This window comes from Sinohyriopsis cumingii, chromosome 2 (assembly GCF_028554795.1).
Source record: "Sinohyriopsis cumingii isolate HCF-2022 chromosome 2, ASM2855479v2, whole genome shotgun sequence".
In the NCBI taxonomy this organism is placed as follows: domain Eukaryota; kingdom Metazoa; phylum Mollusca; class Bivalvia; order Unionida; family Unionidae; genus Sinohyriopsis; species Sinohyriopsis cumingii.
Window position 1 is genome coordinate 54,363,311 of NC_142962.1, and position 26,518 is coordinate 54,389,828.

A 26,518-nucleotide genomic window follows, 5' to 3' on the forward strand; every position below is an offset into this window, starting at 1 on the left:
TATATAGGTGGATTTGTGTTTTACGGTTACTCGACAGTACTTCGGTCATTTACAGGGGTGATGATGATCAAAGATTTTTGCTCATGGAACAGGTGCAGTGAAAATCTGTGACAAGTTTCGGTTTTACTGTAACTTGTACTCAATACCTTCCAGTGCTGCGTGTATGTCTAAGTAACATCTTTATTAAAATTTGTACGTCCCCGAGGCTTCGCGCATACACGAGATATAAGTTGTTTGTGGTACAAAGGGGCGTGGGTAGCAGTGGCGTCGCTAGGGGGTGGGGGTGGGGGTGCGGACCGCACCGGGTGACACCATCTCAGAGGGGTGACACCAAAATGAAAAAATTGCAAATTTTACAGAGCACACACTGCTCGGTCTAGTCGGATTTCATAAGCGGATAACCGATCATAGTTAAATATATGACTAGCAGGCACAGCAGTGGCGTCGCTAGGGGGATGCGGGGGGTGCGGACTGCACCGGGTGACACCATCAGAGGGGGTGACACCAAAATGACATTACTAAGGATTCTGTATGGTCTGTTATGGAAGGAGGACCATGGGGGTGACACCATGAGCTACCGCACTGGGTGACACCAACCCGAGTGACGCCACTGGTGGGTAGTATTTCTTGCATCAACAGGACAAATATTAATGTTTGTGCTACAAGGTCATAAAATGGTGTATGTGTGTGAGAGGGGAGGGGTGAAAATATTTAAGTTTGCTCTACTTGTTACAATAGATACTTTTTGGCGGGTGGTGGGAGGTTGGGAGGGGGGAGGGCAATATTTAAGTGATGTGTTTGAATAAGTCTTGATGTATTGCAAGGACTTAGGTCTGATCAATGAAATAAAAGTAAACCTGTTCTAGTATCCAAGTGCATGTAGTTTTATCAAGCCAAGGTTAACATACTTGCCATGCGACAAAGTAATGCGACAGTTGATAAATCTATCAACAGTTGACATCAGAGTTATCTATATTGCTTGAGATATCAATATTGTACATTAAGGATCACATGTAATATTTCACATGTGAGACGTGTTGGTCTGAAAGAAGAAGGTGCACGTGAGGTCTGAACATAACTAAACATCCTAAATATCAGGTAAATTTTAGTTTTAACAATATTCAGTTCGATATCATTTACAAACGGAAGGAATACTATCATCTCAGGATATGCATTTAATTGGAAAACGTCCCTTCTTCAAATCAGTACTGCATATATAATCGCGAGGACTCTGAACTAAGAAACCAGGGTTACGTTTCATACAACTCTTAGCTTCAGTGCAAAACAGTTACTTGTCCCTAATGCTATACTAGTTGTGAATGGGGGCGATATAGGGACAATGGGACTTATCATTAAAAACACGGTCCCGGCCCTTTGGGGACTATGTAAATTTAACATGGGGAATATCAGCAAGGCATTATAGGGACAATGGGAATTTAACATGGGAACATATTTTGGGTCTGTCTAGGGACAAGGGAAATGGAACAGGGGAATATAGTTTGGGCCTGTCTAGGGACAATGGAAATGGAACAGGGGAGAGGGATAGAACACAAACAATAGACAACAAACATTTTTATAAAAAAAAAACAAAAAAAAATGTAGGCATGAAAGGGAATCTCTTTTCGAGACCTATAAGTGGCCCTCAAAGGGCCCTTGGGTTTCTTCTTGTTATTGTTCTTCTTCTATTTCCTCCAGTTCTTCATCCACCCCCTTATCTTTCCTAATAATCCTTTCTTCTTCTTCATCTTTATTTCTGACTCTGGTAACCAGTCAGGATGGCCCAACGATTTGAACTTGGTCTGTATCTTCATCCAATTCTGATTGAGTCTCTCAAACTCTGCCTGTTTCTTTTTGTTTTCCTGATCTTTTCTTTCTTTACTCCATGTCTCTTTAATCTTCTCTACTTCTTCCTCCATCACTTTTCTCATCAGATCTTCCCCTTTCTTCATCTTGTCCAACCCCCATTTTACATTCCTCCACTCTGTCCAGTACAATATCTTTTCTAGGAAGCACCGGACTTGGATGACATGATCCAGTGCTTCCTTCAAACTTCCCACTCTGACATAAGGTGGGTCAGTGAAGCCTCTTGACTTATTGACTTCTTTTTCTATCATCCCTGCTATGAGATCTCTGGCTGCCTTTAGACCTTGAACTTGGCTGGTTACCAAGTCTTTCATATCTCCATGCCTCCATTTCTTTTCTATTATTTCTACAACATATTCTACATCCATTATCCAGAAATAGATGTCTCTCAATAGATAAATAAAACTGATACTTGAGCCATTTTGTCTCGGTTATTCCGTAGAATGGTGCGATCGACGAACGTTGTGGGTTCTTATATAAAAAGCCCGGACGTGAAGAAAAACACCCCCAACTTTTCTCTTCTCATATTATCTACTATCCACACTAACGTAATGAGACAGCAAAAACTTAACCATAATCTACTCTCCACACACGGTAAGCAGCAAAATCAAACCCAAATCTACTATCCACACACACACACACACACACCCTAAGCAGCAAAAAACAAATCAAAATCTACTATTCACACACGTTAAGCAACAAAATCAAACCCTAATATACCATTCACACAAACTTACGTCAGCCATTACAAAACCCAGTAATCTACTATCCACACAAACGTACGTAAGCGCTTACAAACACAAACACGTACACTCACACTAGGAAAGGAGTGAGTGTTTATATTCACACTACTCCACATACACACATTGGCAAATCGATTACTATATCTTTTCTAGAGTATGGGGGTAGCCCTGAAAATGGCTGTTTTATTTTAACTCCACAGACACCTGTTAGTGGTTGCACCTCCCCGACCTGGCACCGCACACGCATCTCCTTCTCCAGTCTCCTTTCACTCTTTTCGCTGGGAGTGCAGAGGCAGGATGAGTGGCTTCAGAATCCCAATCTTCTGTCTCTGGAATTCTGAAATTTCCTTGTTGTGGCTGTGGTACAGCCATTCCTCTCTCCTTTTCCTCCTCTTCTTTTTTTCTTTTCCCCTCCTCTTTCATCCTACCTTCTTCCACTATAGCCTCTGCGGCCAGCTCATTCAGTATGAGCCTGGCATATTCCAGGTGCACATGGAGTTCAAGAAGTTTCGCTAGCCTTCTGCTCATTTTGTAGTGTTGATCAATCAACAAGGGTAGCTAGACTGCCGGGCGGTTTTCAATTTATACGAAAAGCGCGGACGTGAAGGAAAACATCCCCTAAGACCCAAAACTCAGTTAATCAATTAAAGGATTTAAGTCCCAACGCAACTAGTGCTTTCGCGACTGGTTAAATCTCGAAGGTCGAGATTTTCAATTGATCGGGACTGTAGGAATGGAACCACTACGGTCCCGCTTTTATGTGCGAATGTCGCACTTTTTAATTCATGAACATGTCCGGCCGAGGAAAGGAGACAAGGGACCCGCAGGACTCAAGTCCAGTCGTACTAGTGGACAGAAATCTATTCCAATGGTGTGTAAGTCACTCGTGTAATTTTCCTAATCCTTTGAGTTGTGTTATTTCATTGCTATTTTTAATTAAAGTTGGAATTTGGTGTACTTTTGATTTTCCGAAATGTTGACAATCAGCTGGGTGTCAGGCACCCGATACATGTTTGGGTCACGCTGTGTTTACTTTCGGTTTTCATTTTGTTGGTGGTATACAAAGGATCGAGTTAGGGTTGTGGGTATAGAGCTTGTATCAAAAGAGGTCTTCAATAGCCGAAGGAAGAACCTCATATAAATTGGCAATTTGAAAGTCGATGTCCGTGTTCTTCTTTACTCCTTCTTCATTCTGTGATACCCTCTTTCTTTCTTCTTCGTGCTGTTGTAGTGTTTTGCTGTTTTGCTAGCGTTTGCTGTTCTGTTTCGACTCAATTTCCATTGCCTTAGATCTTGATTTTTCGACTGGTCTTTTATCGCCACGATTCTTTGTTTAATAGCTATATTGAATTTAGAAGGTACATTGTGCCCCTTTTTGTTGTATAACTTAGTATGTTTGGTCTGAGCATAAGTGTTGGATTTACATGTGTTAATTATTGGGGACTGTGTTGATGTTTATTTAGTTCCGCAGTGGTGTGTGTGCGTGTGTGTGTGTGTGTGTGTGTGTGTGTGTGTGTCCTCTTGACTTGGCTTAGGTCACCTTATAGTCTTAAGATGGTTGGGGCCTAAGTATATTTTATGTTTATTTGTATCTTACCACTCTTGTCGTCGTGTGTATGTATGTGTTCATGTATGTGCTATCGATGTTTTTGTTGCGTACCTTGTCCAAAAATTCAGGGTATGTTGTAGGGGACCCAAAACTTATAATACTTAGATCATGACCAAAAAACGCGCGGACCTAAAAGAAACACTCACTCACTTTTTTATACTACCCATCACTATTCTACAAAATGTTGACAAGCCACTTAAAGAAAATTCACACACACACACACACACACACACACACACTTTCCAAGCAAGATAAAGAATTCATGTGCTTATACACGCACTTCTATTTTTGAACTTATTATAGGCAATCAATTGTTATTTCTTTTCTAGAGGTTGGGGTAGCCCTGAAAATTGCTGTTTTTTTGTGTATGAACTTGAAGCTAGGGCAATCTTTTAGGTTCTAAGATTGCGGCCTCCTCTGACGATAGGACTCTCCCAGGATAAGGTCTGCTTCTTCGGAAAGAGAAGAAGAACCCTTTGGTATCGATACGACATTCGACAAAGCCTCTGTCAGGTTGGTTCAGGTTGCTGCTGGTGCTGTTGTTGCTGTTGCTGCTCTCTCTGCTGTTTCTGAAGTCTGTACTTCTCTGTCCATTCTTCTTTCTCCCTGTTAATTAATTCTCTGAAGAGCTCTTCTATCAGGTCTTCAGTGACTTTTAACATTCTAACATTCTCTATCTCTTCAGTCTTCGGTATCAGACTGTGTCTGACCCTATGCAAATTCATGTAGGCTTCGTTTAGCTTAGCTAGTCTTGAGCACATCTTCGTAGGAGGATGAGTCGACAGTGGATGGTCAGGTTGGATACTACCCCGGTTTTATAGTCAGAGCGCGGACGTAAAGGAAAACATCCCTACACGGTTTTCGAATCGGAACGTTCAATGAGTGTCATAGGAGGGATAATAAGAAGTCAAAGATCATGAATCAGAATACCTAAAGCACAACAAACCACAAAGGCATTTTTTCAAAACACAACATTTTTATTCAAAATCACTTAACACTAACAATTAACCATAACATTTTAACAATAGCCATTCAATTTAACATTAAACATTTTTTTCAAATAACAAACATTTTTTCTCAAACTCTATTTTAAATAGGGTTGACAACGTTGTGAATGAAATTGTGATTTCCACGGTTGGAAGTCATTAGGCCATTGATGGACACTACGTTTCCTAGCTTAAGACAAAAGATAAGTATAATGGTCACAAAACCATCGATCTACTTTCACATCGTTTCTAGAAGAAGAATGACGATCAAAATGAGTCACTAAATGTTCTAAGGAATATCCCAGGCTGCGATGATGCAGAAAATACACACCATGGAATCAGTGCCTTGTAATTTCACATTATTGAATCGTGTGGTCTGAGCATTTCTTCTCATAAAGTCAATGATATCGTCTTCCAAAAGAGGAAATCCATACGAATCAAAATATTCCACACATCCTTCTTGAGGAAAGTAGACGGCTACCCAGTGGGTTCCTGGGAGATGACTGTCGTCCGTGTTGATCACATAAGTTTGATGGTCTTGAGGTTTGCGATGAGGGAGTTCATCTTTAGCACAGACGACAGGATTCCAAGAAGCAGTATACAATCTGTCGTTCAAAAGATGATAAAGTTCCCAGGTATCCATTTTTTGTGTTGTTGTTTTTCTTCTTCACAGGTAATGATAAGTGATCAATTCGATCCTGACTTTCTCTTGGAAAATGTCTGACAAGTAAAAGGCGTTTAGCTTTGACTTCGGACCCTGTTTCACGAGAGTTTCTATGCGACGGATCTCCAGAGGCGTTAATGGAGGACAAGAATGTTTTCGCAAGCCTTTATAACACTGATGCAACACGACTTCTTTCGAGATGAGACCCCAAGCTTCGTCCAGATACTCGTCCAGTTTTTATTCTTGACTCAGCATCAGACATTTATCGTGTTGAATGTGACATCCATAGCAATCTTCCTTGATCAATTCCTTCATTTTTTCTGCCAGGACTGTAGCAAAACAGGAGACTAAATGGGCTTCTTGTTCTGGCCATCGGGACTTCATCATGACTTCTTCGTCTTTATCTTGGGATTCTTCTTCCATGGTCTCCTCACATTCCATGTCTAAAGTTTCTCGTCTAGGTAAAGAGGGATAACAGTCTTCCATAGCTTCTAATAATCTAGAATGACTTCTCTCAAACTGTTGATTTCTATGGTATTATCGAATTCTGCATACAGGATAACGTTGACAGTCTTGGGTAGAGGTTCTGCAAACTGAAGTTCCACACGAATCTGGCCGGATTTTATAGGGTGGAAATGTCCCTGGTCGCTGCCTTGGTCTGGAGTGAAATCGAAAGCCCACAAAGCATAGCCTCCTGCATAATCTTCGTATGTAATACCGTGACCGGTGTTGGTTCCTAACTGACCGGTGGCTTCGTACAGGGACAAGTACGATCTCAAGCAATTCTTCTTGTCAAAGTCAGGTTCGAAGGGTCTGGCACACAAGGTTTTGCCATCGCGACTGACTTCACGTCGAAGTGTTGAAAGTGGAAAGGATTTTCAGTGAAGGCTCCGTTGAAGGCTGAATTCTCGACCATACCAAGGATTAAACGCTTTGGTAACTGTCCTTGGAACAGATAATCTTCGATCATGGAATGGTGAACGTTTTCACTTCCACGCGCCGTATCGGATACTTGGCTGTCGTTCTGCTCAAAGTGTGACTGATGTCATTTCCCACTTTAGGTAACGCTTCCACACGTCGTACGTAGAGTTTGACGTCCTCGATTTTGCTTTTGGGATTGCCACCAGTAGTATTATCAGTATCAGCCAACAAATGGAAAGCGGTACTGCTGAGATTCAGTCTCAAGCGAACATTTACACTGTTCAGCAAATATTTCTCTTGCAACCACATATCCAAATGCAAACGATCCATCAGTTCTAGGCTCTGTCCATTTAATATTTTCTCTCTTCATTCTACAAATCCCTCACTGTATGCTTTCTTGGTATCAATTTCGGTTTCGTTAAGCTCGCCCGCATCGTCAGGTTCCCATAACACGCAGGCATTGAGATGGGTGTTCTTGGCGTCTATTCTGTACCTCAAGAGATTTTCCAGGTAGGCACGGTAAGGGTAAGTATCCATGCTGCTACTGACTAGTTTGTTATTCAAGTACAAATCCACTGAGCTGAACAAGGAATGCATGAAATTGTTGACGGGAGCTACTGCTTCAGTGTCTATAGTTTTTTCTTCCTTATCTAGAACTTTGACTTTCAAGTACAAGTAACTGCTATTCAGATCGATGTAATCTTCGGGCTGTCCTTTGATTTCAAACTCTATGGTAGCGGAATCTGTCAATGAGGAGACAGGGTGAAATTCCACCCATTGGGACTCTTGCATCGTCATCATGGTATGTGGCATGGCAAACAGATCCAGTTCCGACTTGGAACATGTGCAAGACTCTCGGTGCATCATTTTTTCTGTTTCTCAATAATTTAAGAATCAAAAACGTCTAAGTCTCGGACGGTTCTTCATTTCTTAGTCTTTCTAGCTTTAGAAGTGTGAAGTCTTGTAAAAGGGTGTTTTCTTCGTCGTCTCTTTCTGCCTTGTCCTTCCTGTGGCGTTAGGGAAGTAGGAATGCTTGACTCGGTAGCGTTCAGGGCATTTATAGGTGTTTCTCGTCGGCCCAAAAGGTCTTTGCCCGTTTACAACAAGACATTTTTGCCTGCCCTCAAGAAGGCTTCTTTGGGATTTTGTTTGTCAATGATGACATTTTGGAGAAATTCTTTGCCGTGCGTCAACGCGGCATCTTTCAAGGCGTGCAATCCGCGTGTCATCATCGGTTTTAACACCGGAGCCACTGAACAAAAGGCTGATTTTAACATATCTCCGAAACCGTGTCCTCGCTGTCGAGCAACGCCTCGGTACACTGGATACATGACTTAAGAGTCGTGAGAGAACCGTTTTCGAAAATGGAGCTTCACCGTGACTTTCCCTTTGGTGAATGAAATATTTTGTCCCAGATCTCCTTTTATAGCAATGTTGACAGTGTCCAAATGAGACTTACTGACGGGCAAATAGTGAGGATGTACAAATTCACGGTATACGTGATAGGTGTTTGCACCTTCCTGATCATTGTTCGTGGTACTATCCACTTTAAAAGGAATGACACGCAGTAACGGTACGGAGGTGTGTCCCACCACGTTATACTCCACCACATCGGAGTACACAAAGATCAAATTCAGTCCCTGGTTCAGTTCTACCGGGAAACGAAAATGCCTCGCAAAATGCCCGTTGTTGTCAATGTCTACTGTGTTAATCCTTTTGGTCTGCTTATCCATGACCATATTGAGGTCTCCACCCACAATGTCATACAATTCAGGGCAAAATTTAATACGTATATTTTTCCTCACTTTCAAATTTGATCAGTAGACGATGAGACACTTTATGGTACTCAGTGGTGACACATTTGTTTAGTGTGGTCAGAACTTTGTCAAATGCTGCATGGAATTTGTCAGCGACTGCCTCCACCAGAAGTTGACCACTAAAATAATGGCCTGAGTTAATTTTAAAGTGATCAATGTAAAAAGGAGAAGTGTCACTGCTGCTGCGGGGTACTGTGTCCTTCGGAAGTAATTTATGTTGTTTAGTGGTAATCATGGTTTGCTGCACTGTTTGGTCTAGAATTTCGACGTCAAAAGTGTTTTGAGTTTCAGTGATGTTTTTGATTTGTGTTGGGTAAATCATTTCTACCAAAGCCACTTCCCAATGGGCTTCGTGATCTAATTGGATGGCCTGAGGTAATTTGGCCGTTGACAGCACAAAGTGTATTGGGAAACACCTCCATAGAACTGTCACTTTGTAAGGTTAAGTAAAATTGGTTGTTATTGTTCTTAATTCCAGAGTTCTGTGGCTGTCAGAGGGGTTACTGGAAGTCAGAGGAGTGTCTCCGCCCAAAATGGGGTTGTTGTTGTTGTTGTTGTTGTAGTGGTGACTGACACTGGCACTAGACACAAGGTTTCCGTTGTTGCCGTTCGAGGAGAATTTCATGAAGGGATTGGGAAGCAGGTAACCGATGCAACTGCTCAATAAAATGGTCCACAACTGTTTGTCTCCTTGTTGCAAACTTAAATTGGCAATGGCTGCACCGATGACACAATACACCACAAAGATTTGGCAGAAAAAGACGATTTGCGTTTTAGGCACACGTTCTCCACACCACACCCACAAGGGTTGTTTCTGTAAATCTTGCAGAGAAGAACTGGGTGAAGGAGTGGTCGCAGTAGCTGAGTCTGTGTGAAAGGGCATTATGGTCACTTCTTTTTATAGTCGATGACTTGCGAAGCGTCGATCCAAGAATCAAAACTGGGTGGATATCCTTTCCAACGTACTTTGACTTCTTTGACACGTCGTTTGCCCACTTTACGGGTTCTGCGTTCGAGAATGCTTTCGATGTCGTACACGTCGTCTTCTTTTTTGGTGACACGTTGTAACTCGGGCAAATAAAACGTTCCTTTTAACACTTCTCCGTTCATGTCTTCCAATTTATAGATTACAGGATGACGGCCATGCACTCGTCCAGTGACACGAAACAATTCTTTGGTCCAGTTAGGTAAGTAACCTTTGTCGAAAGTGCGTTTGGTTTTGCCAATGCGCACCCAATCTCCTACGTCCAACACTCCACTTTTCTTGGGGACAGCCCTCGTCGGGGACGTACCAAACAGGCGATCAGACACCAGCACTTCGTTGTCGGGAGTCACCTCTTGCGGGGCACGTCCAATGCTTCGATGGTAAGATTGGTTGTACGCTTGCACCAGGTGTGGTAAGATGTCGATTGACTTCAGAGTGTGGTGATGCGTAAAATATTTCCACATGCGTTCTTTCAAAGTGCGTTGAAAACATTCCGCGATGCTGGCTTTGGTTTCAGGACTCTCGGTGGTAAAAAAATGAATGTCACGTTTCTTTAATTCTTATTGGAAAGCTTGGTTCAGAAATTCGGTACCTTTGTCCGTTTGCCATCGAAGAGGGTGACGACCGCTTTGTTTCAACACCCGTTGCAGGGCTCGCACTAACTCGTGACTCGATTTGGAAGTCAATGGCATGACCCAGGCAAATTTGGAAAAGACGTCAATTACACAAAACAAAAATTTGTAGCCGCGATTGTAGCTGGCCAAACGAGAGACACCGGCTAAATCGGCTTGCCATTGATGATCGATGCCTTCCACTCGGGTGCGACTTCTGGCAAACTTGCGTCGAATGGGTTTGTGTAAAGTGTAGGTAGCTTGTTCTTGTAACCATCGTTGCACTTGAGGTAAACGGAGACTTTTCAGTCGAGCTTTGGCAGCACGATACAATTTTTGAACTCCTCCGTAATCTGCAGCATGGGATGGATCGTAGTAAATGCCGGCTAACACCTTCTCCATTTTTGTTTGTTTCTTAATAAGGCACCCACTCTTCGAGGATGCTACTTTGGGCGGGACGGAAGGGTGGTTTGGAAACGGTTTTACGTGTGCGATGGGCTACGGGAGTAGAAGTCGAAGGTAGTGGTGGAGGTGGTAATGGAATGACTTTGGTCTTCTTTTCTTTTTTCACTGGTTTCCCTTCTTTCTTTTTCACTTCTGTCGAAGCAGGAGTGGACATCATCTTTTTAACCCAAGCTTTCATTTCTTCTCGTTGGGGTGTGAGGGACGGGTCAACAAGGACGCTGCAATCTTACTAGAAGTGGGAGCTGCTGACGGTGTTTGAAAAACTTCTCGTATCTCTTCTTCCTCACGCCTTCGTGGGGTAGCGCCTCTGGTGACCCCTGGGGATGCTAGTAGTGGTGGTGGTAGTGGTGACGGCGTGGGGGATGCACTTTTCATCAAGGTCTTAAAATCTTTCAGAGTGGGTAGAGCTGTTTCGTCTGAAGCTTTTTGGTGAAAAAGTTGCAGTCGTTGCAAGAGTTGCCCGTACTTTTGCGATTTTTCTGTTTCGGACAAATCTTGGCGATCCATTAAGGACTGCAATTCGTGTTGTAACTGGGACATCTCGCTCAAATTGGGATTGGGAGGTAAATGCGGGATCCGTTATTTTTGCCAACGATGGTATTCCATCCATCGTTTGTAAGGCACTAAAGCTAGTTTTCGTTCTTCCATTGGATGTCAAGGGTCAATTCTGAGATCTAGGGACTTCAGAGATCCTTTTTATCTTGCTCCCACCAGTCCTCCCAACATGGTTCCCAAGACTCCCTTCAGCAATGGGCCTAACAAGAGGGATAAAATTCCTCCACGCTGGACCAACATCTTCTTCTTTTGACGAATGGGGATTTTGTTTTGAACCATTTGGCGAAGAACGTGACGATGTTTGCCTAAGCATTGTTTCTGGTGTTTGGACAAAGGGATTTTGCCTTTCAAAACGTTCAAACAACATTCGCACACGGTATCGATGACCTCTTTGGAGGCTGTTTGAATGAGTTTTTTTTGTAGGGGTGGAGAAGCATTGGACAGGACAGATAACATGTCCCCATGTTTGACGAGGAGGCAGTCCTTTCCTTTTCTTTCCTTGGGGTTCAGAAGAGGGATGTTTTCTGGAGGGTGACATCTTTGAGTCTTCAGGAGCACCTAAACACTGATACCCCACTTTGTCACAGACTTTTTTATACTGGAACGCGTCGCCACTGATTGTCTTTGCGTTTTATTAACTTGAGGACAGGCATGACACGTCGTGCAGGGGTAGGTAACGGACTAAATCGAGCCAGTTCTTGCTTGGACAAATCCAGTAAACTTTGTAACATCCCCGATCTCTCTTGGACTTTGATTTTGGGAGAAGGTACTTTGTGAGCAGCGGCCACTGCCGCTAAAGAGGAGGGTTCTGCCACTGAAGAAGTCATTGGTGTCATCAACGGAGAAGTACTTGGTGTTATCAACGTCTCCAAGTACTTCTCAGTTCTTGGTGTCATCAACGGAGAAGTGAATGAACCTGAGGCTACCGGAGACGCTATCACTGTCCTTGCAGGTCGTGGCTTGCGAGTGTAAGGTTGTGTCCTGGCCGAAATGCCTCTCTTGCGACTAGTTTTCTGTGAGCTTTTCTTTTCTGGGGACTTTTTCTCTGTTTCTTTTTCTGTGGGCTTTTCTTTTTCCGGGGTGGTGACCGGAAAGAGGAGGGTCCCGCCACTGGAGAAGTTCTTGAAGACACGGGTCTCCTTGGGGACCTGGTCTTGACACGGCGGCTCTTTTTCTTCTTGGAGCTTCGTTTGGCTTCCTTCTTGGGGAGAACTTTGGGAGCATTATGATCCCATCTTAAGAGAGAGCGAATGATGACACCTCCTAGAGTACCGCTCCCTCCAGGTTTCAAAATGATTTGTTTTTTTGGTTTGAGTGTCGATGCGGGGATCAGCCAGTTGGGTCGAAGCGACTTTGTTTCGATCAAAAAAGCGTTTGGTTTGATGAGGAATCTGAATGATTCCTTGTAGCAATTGACGTGCTGTCACCGTAAACCATCGTAAGACTTCTTTGAGACTGGCTTCTAAGACACGAGCCCGTATTTGTGGATTTTTTTTTTCGACTGATGCCATAAAAGGCACGAATCAATTTGATGGGAAGATGCGGCTGAAGGGACGTCATGTTCAAACTGTGTGAGACAGACGAAAAGTGTCTAAGGTTTTTATAGATTTTTTGTGGGGTTAAGTCGAGGACAGAGACGTGTACAGGACAGGCCCTCCGTTTTGGCACCAGTGGTGAAACAATTGGGTACGAAGTCGCAAATCATCAGAGGTAGTAGGTTTCAAATCGACGAGTAAATAGGCGTGTGGAGTTTGAGTGGCATCGTCGTACGCCTGAGTCAGCCAAGGCGTTCCTAACTGTTTGGCTAAGACTTACACTCGCGATTTATCTCGAAGGCTTTTAAACAAGACCACGTAATGAGCATTGAGGCTGATGGTGCGATGGGCTTTACTTTGTTGAAACAAATTTTGAGTGATGTAAATGACACTGGCATTACGATGATGCCCTTTGCGTGTAAACCAAAGTTTAATTTCTTCTTCGTCTTCTTCTAACATGTCGTCGAAAATGACCAAATGGGTTTGACGGGAGTCAGAGAAGATTCCGTCGTCTTCTTTAGGAATGTCTTCCACAAACACGATGGAATCGCCTTGACTTTCTCGCAAGAGGCTGTACGCCGATTGCCACTCTTTGTAACACCACACTATGCGTTGAGGTGGACGATCGATCAAATGATGTTTATGTTCGATCAAACGTTTGACATATTCGGTTTTGCCTGAACCGCTAGGTCCAGCAATGAGCATGTTAAAGGGATGGCGAAGATACAAAGCCTCCCAACTAAATGTTCGTCGATGACTTTGACAGTGGAGGAAGAGGAAGCAGAGACAGCAGAGGTAGCCATAGAGTTAGGATGTCACTTGTGACACGAAAGCAGACAGGACAAGAATTTATACACTATTTTCAGGACACGTTTATTGAATGTTTTAAACATGAACACGAAAGACAAAAATACATTAAAGGCAAAGGCTTAAGTACAACGATTAAAGGCCCATGAAAACGATCAACGTGGAATAGAAACAAGTTTCTGTACAACATGTTTTGGGTAATGTTCTGATCAGTTTAACAGGGGGTAAGGTCACACAAGTGTCCTCCCGAAAGCGCCGTTCAGGAATGTCCACGACAGTTCTGTTCTGGGTGACGAGTTCTTCTTCTGGTACTGTCACTAACACAGGTTGAAAAGTTACTTTTTTCTTTGGACGTTGAGAGGAAGGATCACTACTCTCGAGCATACTGGCCACTTCTTGGGTCCAAGCATCAAAACCCCATTTTTTCCAGGCACGTACATCTGTCCAATAGGGGTGTAAGTCACAAGCTACACACACATCGTCATACACGTCTTCGGTAGCTAAACGTTGACGAATCTTTTTTTCCTGTAGAGGTCGAGAAGTATCCAGATGAAAACGCAAGGCTTTGAGCAAAATGAGTCTTTCGTGACCATTTAAAGCCATTTGGATGGTAAGTACTGATCGTAAAGAGTCCACAAGGAATCGGCTGGTAAACGAAGTCCCAGAAAACAAGTCACTAAGACACACACCACTTGTCGACCCAAATTGAACGGAAACAGTTCTTGTACTAATTGATGGTAATGATCCACTTTTTGAATATGGTCATTGAGTTCCTTCCACAGAATCTGTTCAATGACATGTGATAAAAGCCATGGCATGGCAACCTGTTTTAACACTTTCTTTTTTTCGGAAGCAATACACGTACTTTCTAGCCAGAGATCTAAATGCTCCAAACTGTAACCTACACTTCAGAGTTCGATTAGAAGTTTCCTCTTCCACTAAGTAGATTCCACGTGAAATATGTTGGTAATCCTTTAACTTGTCTTCCTCAATTCGTTGCACTAGGTTAATCTCGAAGTAACCAAAATCACAAACATGTCGATCATTGGCGACCTCAAAGTGTTGAACAAGGTCTGACCACTGAATCAATTTCTGACGAATCAGTTCTCTTATAGCATTCAGGTGACAGTGGTTAAGCATCTGGTGACGTAACAGATGCAATTGTTCTTTACGTGTCACTTGTATTTTGACCAGTTCTCAGCAAATGCTTTCTCTCAACTCCACAGGTAAAGCACGAATGTTCTCTTGTAAAGTATCCATGAGTAGGTCAGTCCGTACGATTGAATTTACAATCTTCTCCTAGAGCAAAGGTAATCCACATAGTAAGTAATTTCTGATCACTGCCACTCAGGGTAACGTCCAAGAATGTCACTGAAAACTTTTGATGTAAACGGTCTAAAGCTGTATAATAGGATGAACGCACCCTTGATCCAGAGAAATCTAACGCATTGATTGACTTTTTCACTTTCCTCTTGTGAATTTTTCGGCACAAAGGTTCTACAGTTACCCATTGAGATTTCACTCTAGCAAGTCCCTGCCAAACTTCCTTGTAAATCTTCTCTTGCAGTTCTGTAGGTAATGATTCAATATTATTTTTGAAATGAAGTTTAAATACTGGTCTCGGTGATGTCCAACATTTGACTCCTAGCCAATCTGGTTTCTTCAACGACATGGTAAGTTACTTCAATGTCTCGGTCCCACAATTCGGTGACCATCGAGAATGTTCCAGGTAGGCCGAATCTTGTGGTTCCCAGTGGTGAAGTGACACACCGCAACTGAAGCACTTGACTTTATCCCCTTCGCCCAAGTAGAAAAATCCGGCTCTGGCTAATTCTTCGAGGGTCGGTCCTCCCAGATACTTAGGCCATTTTCCTCTGAACGATTGAAGACGATTTTCAAAGTCGCCTTATTCAGGCAAACGCACAGGAAACAAATATTCGTCTTTCACAGGATCTCGATGAGGGTAGGGTGATATCAGTAGGAGTTTGCTCAGGGCTGGATGACATCCGTAGGGTGGTAGACGTGAAGGTTGACATCCACATATAAAATGAAACCCAGTAAAATGTCCAAGACGTCGAGTGGCATCGCTTTCGCATCCCTCAGGTTTGACACGTACAGCATCACTTTCCATGATAGGGGTAATGAGAACAAAGTCCCCATGATGCTTTACGGCATCGCTAAGGTCACAACGTACAGCATCGTTCCCATCGCAAGGCTCACAATCGCACTCGTCTGCAAACCCCGTTACGCAATTACAATGGTAACTGCATGGACACTTGCAGTTTCCTTCCGGACATTTTCCATCAAAATGCATGGGTCTTATCCATCCAATATCAGTCACACTAGGGGAAGATAAAACTTTTTTACAATCCCCAAACTGGAATGTTGTCTCTTTCAAAGGATTCATCTTGTTCGCTTTGTCTTGATAGTCACAATGAACTATCGATCTTGGACATTGTCCCTTTTTATAATAGTCGCAATGAAGTCTCAAGCTTGTACATCGTTCCTTTTTTATGTCTTGTTTTGGAAGGTACCGTCTCTAAGGTGCCGTCATAATTGTACCTTAGTGTAATGGGTGGAACGGCCATAGAAAGGTAAGGACAGTGCGGAGACCATCGAGTATGTTCCAGAATAACTGAATCTTTACAGATACATAGATCCATTCGTAACTTCAGGCCACAACTGAAACACTGTACTTCGTATCCCAATCCACTCTCAGGTCTCAAGTAGACAAATCCTGTTCTAGCTAAAACATCCGAAGTAGGTAATCCTTCCCTATCCGTGGGCCATTTTGGAAACGTTTCCAATCGACGGGCATAATCACAATAGTCAGGCAAGAAGACCGGAAAAATGGTGGGGTTTGAACTTGGAGTTCTCATCGGGTTTCTCACTCGATTCTTGCTGTGGCGAAGTCATCCTTCTGGTGAGTGGCTATACACTTACAACCAATGTTTTATACCAACATGTCCAAACGGCAACGTAAAGTGTTTGGGAAGTCGCACTCGCTTCTGGTACACGATTTGATAGACTTTTTCCAAGGGTCGACTGACGATGTGGTGAGTGGGTAAACGTACAATCTTGTTTGGCTGATAGGTGGTCACTTTAAAGTGTTCATCTTTTCCAGACTGCAAGGCTTCTTTCAATACCCCAAAGTTCACCACTCTACTGGTACGATAATTCAGAGTCAATCCTTTCACTTTACACTTTACACAGGAAGGATAGCCACTGGCTTCTTGCTTGAGTTTCAAAAAAGCATCCACGTTGTCGGCGAAAATGCCTTTCTGAGTTGGGTCACCTTTATGGTATTGTTGTGTCTTGGGAAAGTGGTAAATTTCGTACACTTGTAACAGTTGTTCATCTTTTCCAGACTGCAAGGCTTCTTTCAATACCCCAAAGTTCACCACTCGACTGGTACGATAATTCAGAGTCAATCCTTTTACTTTACACTTCGTGTACACTTCTCCTTGTTTGTCCCGGTATTCGTAGCCGTAATTGTTAGGACCGCCACTTGCGAAACTTAAAATTTTCTCGTCGGGGTGCTCGTCTGCCCAGGCTCCTGAACGGTCTCCTTCGATGTCAGGGTGCTGTTGACTCGGGTGATCGATGTAAATGCAGCTGTCCGTGTCAAAGTACAGGACGCGTTCCCCTAACAGTTCTAAAGCTTCGTACAATTTTAAGCGAGCATGGGCTGTCACGTAAGCCGCAATGATGACATTTCCAAATTCGTCGGCTTCTACAAAGTCGAGATCTTCTTCGTTAATTCACTAAGATCAAATCCTCACGAACGACGTCCACGTGTTTCATATATTTGGTTTTGTCGTAAATCATCTGGAAGTAGAGGGAAGGTTCTGTCAAATATTCCGTCTTGGGTAAACACGGTCGTTGTGCCATTTTACCCCACAAGCAATTTAACATCACTTTGGCAAACGATCGCCTGCCTTCGTTTTTCTCGATGTGGTCTAAAGTAATGCCTTCTTGTGCCCAGTATTTCTCTTTGAATGTCTTTTGGTCTTCGTGAGTGTGACACCAGGAAGGATAACCACTGGCTTCTTGCTTGAGTTTCAAAAAAGCATCCACGTTGTCGGCGAAAATGCCTTTCTGAGCTGGGTCACCTTTGTGGTATTGTTGTGTCTTGGGAAAGTGGTAAATTTCGTACACTTGTAACAGTTGGTATTCCATGTCCAGAGCTTTGAACAATTCCACGCTCACCCACGTCCCCGTCAAATCACGTTCTTCCTAGGTGTGCTGATATGGCTGGTCTTGGTTGCACGTTTCGGCACAAGTACGGCACAAAGGAAACATCAGTTTGTCTTGACAATGGTGAGGTAACATGGGATGGTACAAGTCAGTGGGAGGCAAAACTTTACATTTGATCAAGCCTTCGTATTGTCGAATGTTTTTCAGGTCGATGTGTTCCGTTAACAATTGCGGGTGCCCTGCAGGAAAGCGACAATATTTGCACACGTAGGGATACAGCGAACACACGTCCAAGTATTTGATTTCTTCTCCTTTCTCTTCGTCGGCTTGGTACAGCAAACAGGTGGCATTGGTTCTTCCTCCGTACAAACTATCCCTCGGGTTCAGGGGGTCCATTAACTGGTAGCTTTCCACGAGGCGTTTAAACTCGGGATCGATTTTCAAACGGTTATCGTACTCGTGTTCCCACATTTTCACCACTTGGTATCCTTCCTCTTCTAACTTTAGGCGTCGCTGACAAGTGGCCTGGTACAAGTCTTCCATGGTTCGATGCAAAAACTGATTTTTAGTGTTACGATCAGGGTAACAGACGGGACATCCCTGAAATAAGCAACCGTTAAACTCGTACACGATCTTGGGGTTTTCTAAGTCCCAGCCATCGACCGAATGCGTTCCGATGGTCTTTTCGCCCCCTCCGTTGCGGGCATGCTGAATCCATTTGTCTTCCTTGTCGCACAAGTAATGTAACCAGCGCAGGGCTTTGACCGAGTATTGACGTTTGACACAGTTGGTCGTTTGAGGACTGATGAAAGCCACGGTGTTTTCAGGCATGAATCGTTGTCGGTAGACTAAGTAACATGCTTTGGCAATGGTGCAAGCTTCTTTCAAGGATCGACCTCTCCGTGTTCCATGAACAGTTCTCGAAATTTTCCACAGCAACGCCGTAAAATGTCCACGTCGGAACGACAATACTTTAGCATTTCTTCCTGAAAGTCAAAAGGGTCCAAGGCTTGAGCCTGGTACCAAGCGTAGAAAGCTTCTCGTTGTTCGGTACGCATGTTGTCGGGGTCGTAATAGTGAGCCTCAGGCAAATGGGGGAGAACGGCATGATGATTGGCTTCGGTATTGAAAAAGTGTGGAAAATACCCTTTATCCATTTCTGTCATTCCAAACGTTTTAGGCATTCGACTCAAAGGCATGGCCAAGTAACTCATCGAATCTTTAAACTGTACTTGTCCCACTTGCATGGACATGATTTTGGCTCCGTTCAAAGTGACCTTAGGACGCTCAGTGCCTTGTTCCGTATAGTATCTGAGAAGAAACTGTCCATCGTATCCGGAGAAATTGTGAGCCATCACTGTGGCATGACGATGACAATGTCCGTAACGTTCGATGTCCTCTTGGCTCCACGTCTTGTCGATGTGGTCTATGATCCATTGAGCGAAATCGGCTAGCGTGTTCGGTCCTTGAAATATTTTTTTCACGCCCTCCAGGAATTTTACTGCAGTGAGGGCAATGACTGAAGATAGGTTCTTGAATGCACTTCTCACACGCTCGATGAGCCACGCAGAAATTAGAAATGTGAATGCCAGTCTCTTGCATGCATTCGAAATAGAAAAAGATGAAATTGCCTTTCTTTTTGTGACCATCCTCTCTCTCTTGTTGGGGTTGGTATTTTTGCATGTAGCATTGATTTTCCAAGTCCACGATTTGGTGATAAATGTGACATTTTTTCTTTCCTCGACATACGTGTGTCTTGGCAGTATTGGTACGTATACCTTGTCCACACGTGGGGCACAATCTCAGCAGTTGACAAGCACATTTCTGCTGTGAACCTTGCATCTTCAAATGTTTTTGGTAACAGGTAGGACTGACAAAAGTGCGCAGACAAGCAGGACAGTGCGCACGTTCTTGTCCTTCGTCCAGACAGGGTTGAGAAGCCAAACATCCTGAGCATTTCGATCCACAATGCTTGTGTTGCTCTCGATTGTTATAGCCATAGTCACATTTCTCACAGTAATAACTGTATCCCAGGAATGCGGTGATACTGGTAATGGTATCGAAATGTTCATCGTGATGATATACATGAATGTATTTTCCATCCTTAAAGTCTTTCCCTCAAAATAACATAGGCCCGCTCACTTCTTGAGGGTACACTTCCAAGGTGTAGGGTGGAGCTAGGACATCTTGCAATTTTTGCATTTCAGGAATGCCACAGGGTGTGTCTTTGGACAGGCCGGCTTGTTGTAACATGAGTTCTACTTCACTTTGTTGTTTGGCTCGGTCCGATTTTCGAATGTTCTCCCAGGCTCTTTCCCATTCTGCCGTGTCGTTCTTGTCGGCATAGGTTCGTCCCACCACGATAGTCCTGGCTAAACACATCTGGTATTGAGAATTGTGAATTTTGACGAGGCTACGCTTATTGCTGCGAAGGTCGTTCACCAATAACACCTTTTTGCGTTGTCCGGTCCCTTGAGGAGGAGAGACGTGGGTCATGTCCAGGGTGGCTTTTCCATCGGTGATGTCAAACTGGTCATTGGATTGTTGCACGTGTTGGATCTTGTCCATGACTTTGGAAGCAGTCAATTCTGCAGGGCTGCTAAACTCGATCCAAACAGGGGATTTCGAGCCGTCGTGTTGTATGGAAAGTCTCAAGCGATCGTATTCTTTGGGTTGACATTGTCGCTTGAGTGTGGTGAGCAAATAATCCCACATCTCGGTGATGAACCCTTCTGCTTTCTCTAACGGTAATTTGGACTTGAAATCTTTAAACTTCACCGTGTATTTGTAAGCCGTGGTTCTAAATTTTCTAGAGGGACGCTTTTCCGTCTCTCCAATGGAATAGTACCTTTCAGGGTTGACTGGTGAAATTGGGCTAGGTGCAGACTCTCTGGATTTGGATTCTGGTTCACTCATGTCCTCTTCAAAATCACTGGCATGAATTTGTGCCAAGACTTCAGCCGTGGTACGAGGCGATAGATCACGTTTCTGTCTCTTACTTTCTTCTTCTTTCTTCTCGATTGGATTGGATCGTAACATCTTGACTGCAAAAAGTCAAATGACTAAAGTTTAAACACCATGGGTTACTTTATAGCCATGACAGACCAGCGTATATAAAGTTTGTGTGTCTTGTCCTTCCACTATTCATTTCACTCTCAAACCGAGCAGAACATGGACGAGACTAGATAGATCGAACTTTTCATCAGAGCTTTGCGAGGGGTCATCCGAAAATTTTCTTCAGACCAGCCGACGGACTACTCACCCTCCTTTCGAGATAAAAGTCAAGATACTTGCTATATCTGTCAGAAGAAAGGGCATTGGTCTTCAGAGTGTCCAGACCGTCAAAAAAGCAAAACAGGGGCTGAAAGAGACAAAAGTCAAGATACCTGTAATCATTGTCAAGGAAAAGGACATTGGTCTCCAGATTGCCCTAAGAAACAACAGGAGCAAGAAGAAGAAGAGGGGAGTGATGGAGAGAAAGAAAGCAGACAGGTGAAGAAACAGAAACAGGAGAAAAAAGAAGGGAAGAAAGTGAGAATGAAGAGGAGGAAAAAGCTGTGAAAGTGAAGACATTTAAAAAGAAAAGAGAGAGTGAAAACAGAAAAAGAAGAAGGAGCCTATGAACTTTTTAAAATGTTATGTGGTGTTGTGATTTGGATTGTAAAATTTGTACCAGAATAAACAGTCTATAAAAGCAAGTGTCTTTTGGTTTGGATTTTTAGAATAAGAATTTACACTCACCCATTCACACGTACACTAGGGTAAAAAAAAAAATGGGTTTTTGAGTTTTAATTGATGTTGGCTATTGAAATACTATCTCTTTTCGAGAGACATGGGTGGCCCTGAAAAGGGCCTTTGGGTCTTGGTGGGTTTTAAATAGCAAAACTTAGGAAGCAATCAACTTTAACTGCCTTAAGCTTTTGCCACGGCCAAGGCCTACTTCTGGACTGCGTACTGTCGATGATGATGATGATTTGGCAGAAATCACTAAGGGTGGTATGGTAGGTGTTGTCACAGGGTTGGGTTGTTTAGCTCGGGAAGGTCTTTTTCTCTTCGGTCGTAATAAAGAAGTTTGATGCATTTGTTTCAGACTTCTTAACTCCGCTAAAATGTCTAACAGTACCGTCACGGTTTGACTTTCATCCTCTTGTTTCTTGGCTGCTTCTTGTTGTTGTTGTTGTTTTCTTACCTCTTCTTCTTGCTGTTGCTGTAGGAGAAAAGCTTGTTCCGCTTCCTTCTGCTGTTGTATAAATTTCTCCAATTCTTTTTTCTATCTCTGTTTAAAATTCTCCACGTGTGTTAAAGAAGGAGAAGGTGACAAAGGTACTGGTTCCGGAACAAATTCTTGCGAAAGAAAATCCACAAAATTCCAATTGACCTCTTCTGGAAGTAAGTCCGGGTTCCCTTGGGTAGTCTCCACGGTCGGTGCAACCCAGTTCATGGTCTTCTGAGTTTCTGCCATGTTTATGCTCACTGTGTCGCTTGGATTGACCGGGCACAAACGCTAGTGCCTCTATATAGGGAATGTGACGTCACGGACTGCTCTCTTCCGATTGGACAAAGGGTGACTGAATTTTGTAACGCGTGTTTGGATTGGTCAATGAACTCAATCCGTTTCAGTCCTCTCTCTCCCTATAAATAACTGCCGTTCACTTCATTCCTTCACCTGTTCTGGTCACCAAGATGTGGACTAACGTAGAATCGTCTACTCTCGTCTCTTCCATGATGTTTAGAACTGACTTACCCATGTACGTCGATCGTCGTGGGTCATTGTCAAGAGGACGGATACCTGTGTGTGGAAAAGAAGAATATACGTCGAAAGACAAGGTTGCTTAAAGAGGGTCTTGATTTACGGCCCAGAAAGTAAGACAGAGTTTAAGGACAAGAAGAAGACCAATACGGTGCCCTCTGTGTTAACAGTATTGTATGTTAACATAAAACCAAAGGCCCTTTTCAGGGCCACTCCCATGTCTCGAAAAGAGATTTCCTTTCATGCCTACATTTTTTTATTTATTTTTTTAAATTTTTTTTTTATAAAAAAGTCTGTTGTCTATTGTTTGTGTTTTATCCATCTCCCTTGTTCCATTTCCATTGTCCCTAGACAGGCCCAAACTATATTCCCCTGTTCCATTTCCCTTGTTCCTAGACAGACCCAAAATATATTCCCATGTTAAATTCCCATTGTCCCTATAATGCCTTGCTGGTATTCTCCATGTTAAATTTACATAGTCCCCAAAGGGCCGGGACCCTGTTTTTAATGATAAAAGTCCCATTTTCCCTATATCGCCCCCATTCACTACTTATACTTAAAAGATGCTTTGAACTTTTGTACAAATTCTCTCCAAAAGTTTTAAAACGTAAGAAAATAGCAAATGCTTTGAATAGCAACGGCTTTCTGAAAAATTATTGGAAATTTGATTAATATTTGTACTTACTCCTTTGATCAAACAGAGATTATAAATCTTAAAACTGTACTTACATCTTATTGATACCAGTACTGTTTCCTTTCTTTCCAGTAACTACTCGCAATACTTGTATCTTACACCGTTATGGATCACTGTCGTCTCACCTGTCTGCGTGGGTTCGAGTCTCGGGCTCGGCCAATGTGGGTACGTGAGAAAGCTTGTCAGTAGCTTCTCGTGGGTCGATAATTCTTTCCGGGGTTTTCCTTCACCATTTATACTGGCCGCCAAGTATAGCCTCTCTTCTGCCGAGAAATGGCATTAAACCCTACAACAACTAATCGTAACTTACGACGGAATCAATTATCACTCTAAGGTAAGATCATATTTTCACACCATTTTGTTCAAGCACCAAGATTTACTTACTGAAGGCAAACAATAATGAAAAGATGTCATTGAAAACTGCCAATGATATTAGGGAATGTACACTTTCCAAACGAGAACTATGATAACTGTTAAACATCCTGTTTGTTTATTTTTGACGTAAGCTTAACTGTGCAGTAATATTCATATTTGTCAATGTTTTTTTTTTATTTTTAAAAAACCCCAACTTTTCATCTAAATACACAAACAACAGAGGAAGCAAACCTGATGTTTTCGTCATCACGCTAAGGATTTAATCTCTATTTCCTGTCAGCATCGCTATTAGAGCGATGTTAACAGTCAGTAGAATTGAATCAGTCTCCCGATGAAGTCCTTAGCATGAGGACGAAAAAAAAAAAGCTTCATGTTAGCCTTCACTACTCTCTCTCTCTCTCTGTGTGTGTGTGTGTGTGTGTGATTTGGATTTTTAACGTAGCTTTAATAATGTTTCAGTCATATCGCTACGATGTCTAGTGTGACAGTTTATAGTGATGTCTAGAACTGGGGTATCATTCCGCAGACATGTAGCATCATGTCCCACCCAGTCACATTATCCTGACACGAGGCAGACTAGTCCTAACACTAATCTCTTAATGCTGAGCGTATTTTTGTAAGTCTTTGGTATGACTCGGCCGGGGATCTAACCCACGACATCTCGCATATGAGGCGGACGCTCTAACCACTAGGCCACCGTTGAGGTCCACGCTTTTACTATTGTTTGTGTATGCAGTTAAAAAGTTTTGTATAAAAAAACATTGTCAGATCATATTTGCTTGTTTCTTCCTTGTTTTTAACTTTGTACGAAGGTATTCTTCTCATGTCAGATTTTTCTTTTCAGGTACGGAGATAGGAATACCAGAATTAGCTGGATTGAGTAACATATGATAAATGTGAGATCTGGTAATCTCTGCATGTGCATGGACTTGGCACCTAGCACATTATGAGTTACAGTACAAGACAGACAGTGTAATCGGGTTATATCGAATCTTTCAATTAATGCATCTCTATTTGGATCCTAACCTACATAGTATGGAATATATGTTCTTTACTTACTGTATATCAGTTTTTGTCATGATCGCTGTTCTGGTGTGATCATTATTTTAACATTGGAAGCATGTTATGTTGTGATCACTACAAAAGCATTAACGAAAGGAATGGATGGACCAGCTTAGACCATTATATCGAAGGGTCATAGTAATCATCCCAGGATCATGAAAATAACAACCAATCATAATCATTTGACTTTGCTTCTACCTCAGCTCACTAATATAAGCTGTTTTCAATATGTTTCGATCCTTGTTGCGGACAGTCTTCTGTTGGAACCCTCATTTATGGAAGATTTTGCTGCTTACAGTTATCATCTTATTTGCTCTCCTTCCTTATGCAACATACAATCTTCCTTATTCTTTGCTGTATAGCAAAAATTCACAAGTCAGAAACTCGCATTCATATAGCAAGCGATCTCTCTTAAGATGTACAATTCCTCGACTGAGAATCATCAACTTGACCTTGTAATTTGTATTGTGACCAATGACATGTCAAGCATACTGAGTGACGCAATTCAACCTGGCTACGCTCTGCAGGCAGCAGCAAAGAGTGGATGAGTTAACTAAACGTGATATGATCGTTAGGAGAAAATTCTTGGTTATCTGTTCTTCGGACAAAAATCCAGGTAAAAACATTGATGTTACCTTTCTCAAAGACTATATTCCATATATGAAGCGCTTCGGATCATCCAATTTTCCAGCTCATATAAATAATTCCCACCTCTACACATCTGGATCCAGAGATTCAACAATCCCTTATAGCATCTACATCAAGGAAAGCGTTGATTATGCTTTCTGTCTGAATGTCACCTACGCTTTTGATTCAAAATTTGTTTTAATGTTAGATGATGTGATACCTCATAATGATTTGTTTCATGTTCTGAGATTTAACATAGATCGAAATATTTTACATTCTAGCCATTTTTAGGATGAAAGTGGATCTAGAAAGCTTGCATTCATTAAGCTTTTCTACCCAGAACGCTGGCAGGGTTATGCATTTGAATTTTATTGAATTGTAGAGCTTCTTTGTGTAGGTACTGTAGGAAGTCCAATTCTAATAATTTTCCATATTTTATTGAGCAAAGAAAAACTCAGATATTCTCTGTTATTATTCTATTTTGCTAGTGGCTTCACTTTGATGGTTATAATCGCCTCTATTGTGGGTCGTCAAAACATGAACGAACTGCGAAGGGTTTCTCCACAGCTTTTTATATTCCGTGACACACCAGGATGTTGTACTCCAGCTGGTTTGTATCCCACTTCCATAATTCCAAGGTTGACTGGATACCTCACTGCCTTTCAAGATAATAACGTGCATAAAGATATTATCATAAATAAGTTTATTCAGTCAAACAATATTCCTGGTTATTTGCTTGAGCCCAATCTATTTAAACATATAGGCATGTTTACTTCACTAAAACAAGGATATAAATTTCCGGCTGAATTCATCTTTCATCTGTAAAAATTATTTGACGAAAACTCATTCAAGTTGACAGTGAATCTCAGTATGGGAGGAAAACTACATACTATTTTGTGTATATGTATGTATGAGAGAGAGAGAGAGAGAGAGAGAGAGATTAAGATTATTTTTTACAATAAATATAAATACTATATGCAATATGAATGGTTGGAATATCTGTAATTTTACTGCATATTTGGAGAGAATTTGACTCAAAATTATTGCAAATACATGATATTAAATTTCAGATGCATGTGACGTGATATTATATGCAATCTGGAGCATTAAATTGCTAAGGCCCTACTCGAAATATAAGTCTTATTAAAACCTTATCTGTTACATGAGCTGATAACAGAATATTTTAGAAATATTAATACTTGCTTACAGATACACGTTAGAATTTCCTGTCTCTTCTGCATACGCATAATAC

At 42.3% G+C, this 26,518-nt stretch overlaps 1 pseudogene across 1 annotated transcript; it reads left to right on the plus strand.

The window, feature by feature from the left end:
• The first annotated feature begins 1,002 nt into the window (after positions 1-1,002).
• On the plus strand, positions 1,003-26,091 carry LOC149804883 (GPI-N-acetylgalactosamine transferase PGAP4-like; annotated as a pseudogene). Its single transcript, XR_016416904.1, has 3 exons — positions 1,003-1,098; positions 23,275-23,536; positions 24,422-26,091. The product of XR_016416904.1 is annotated as a GPI-N-acetylgalactosamine transferase PGAP4-like (transcript).
• The last annotated feature ends 427 nt before the right edge of the window (positions 26,092-26,518 follow it).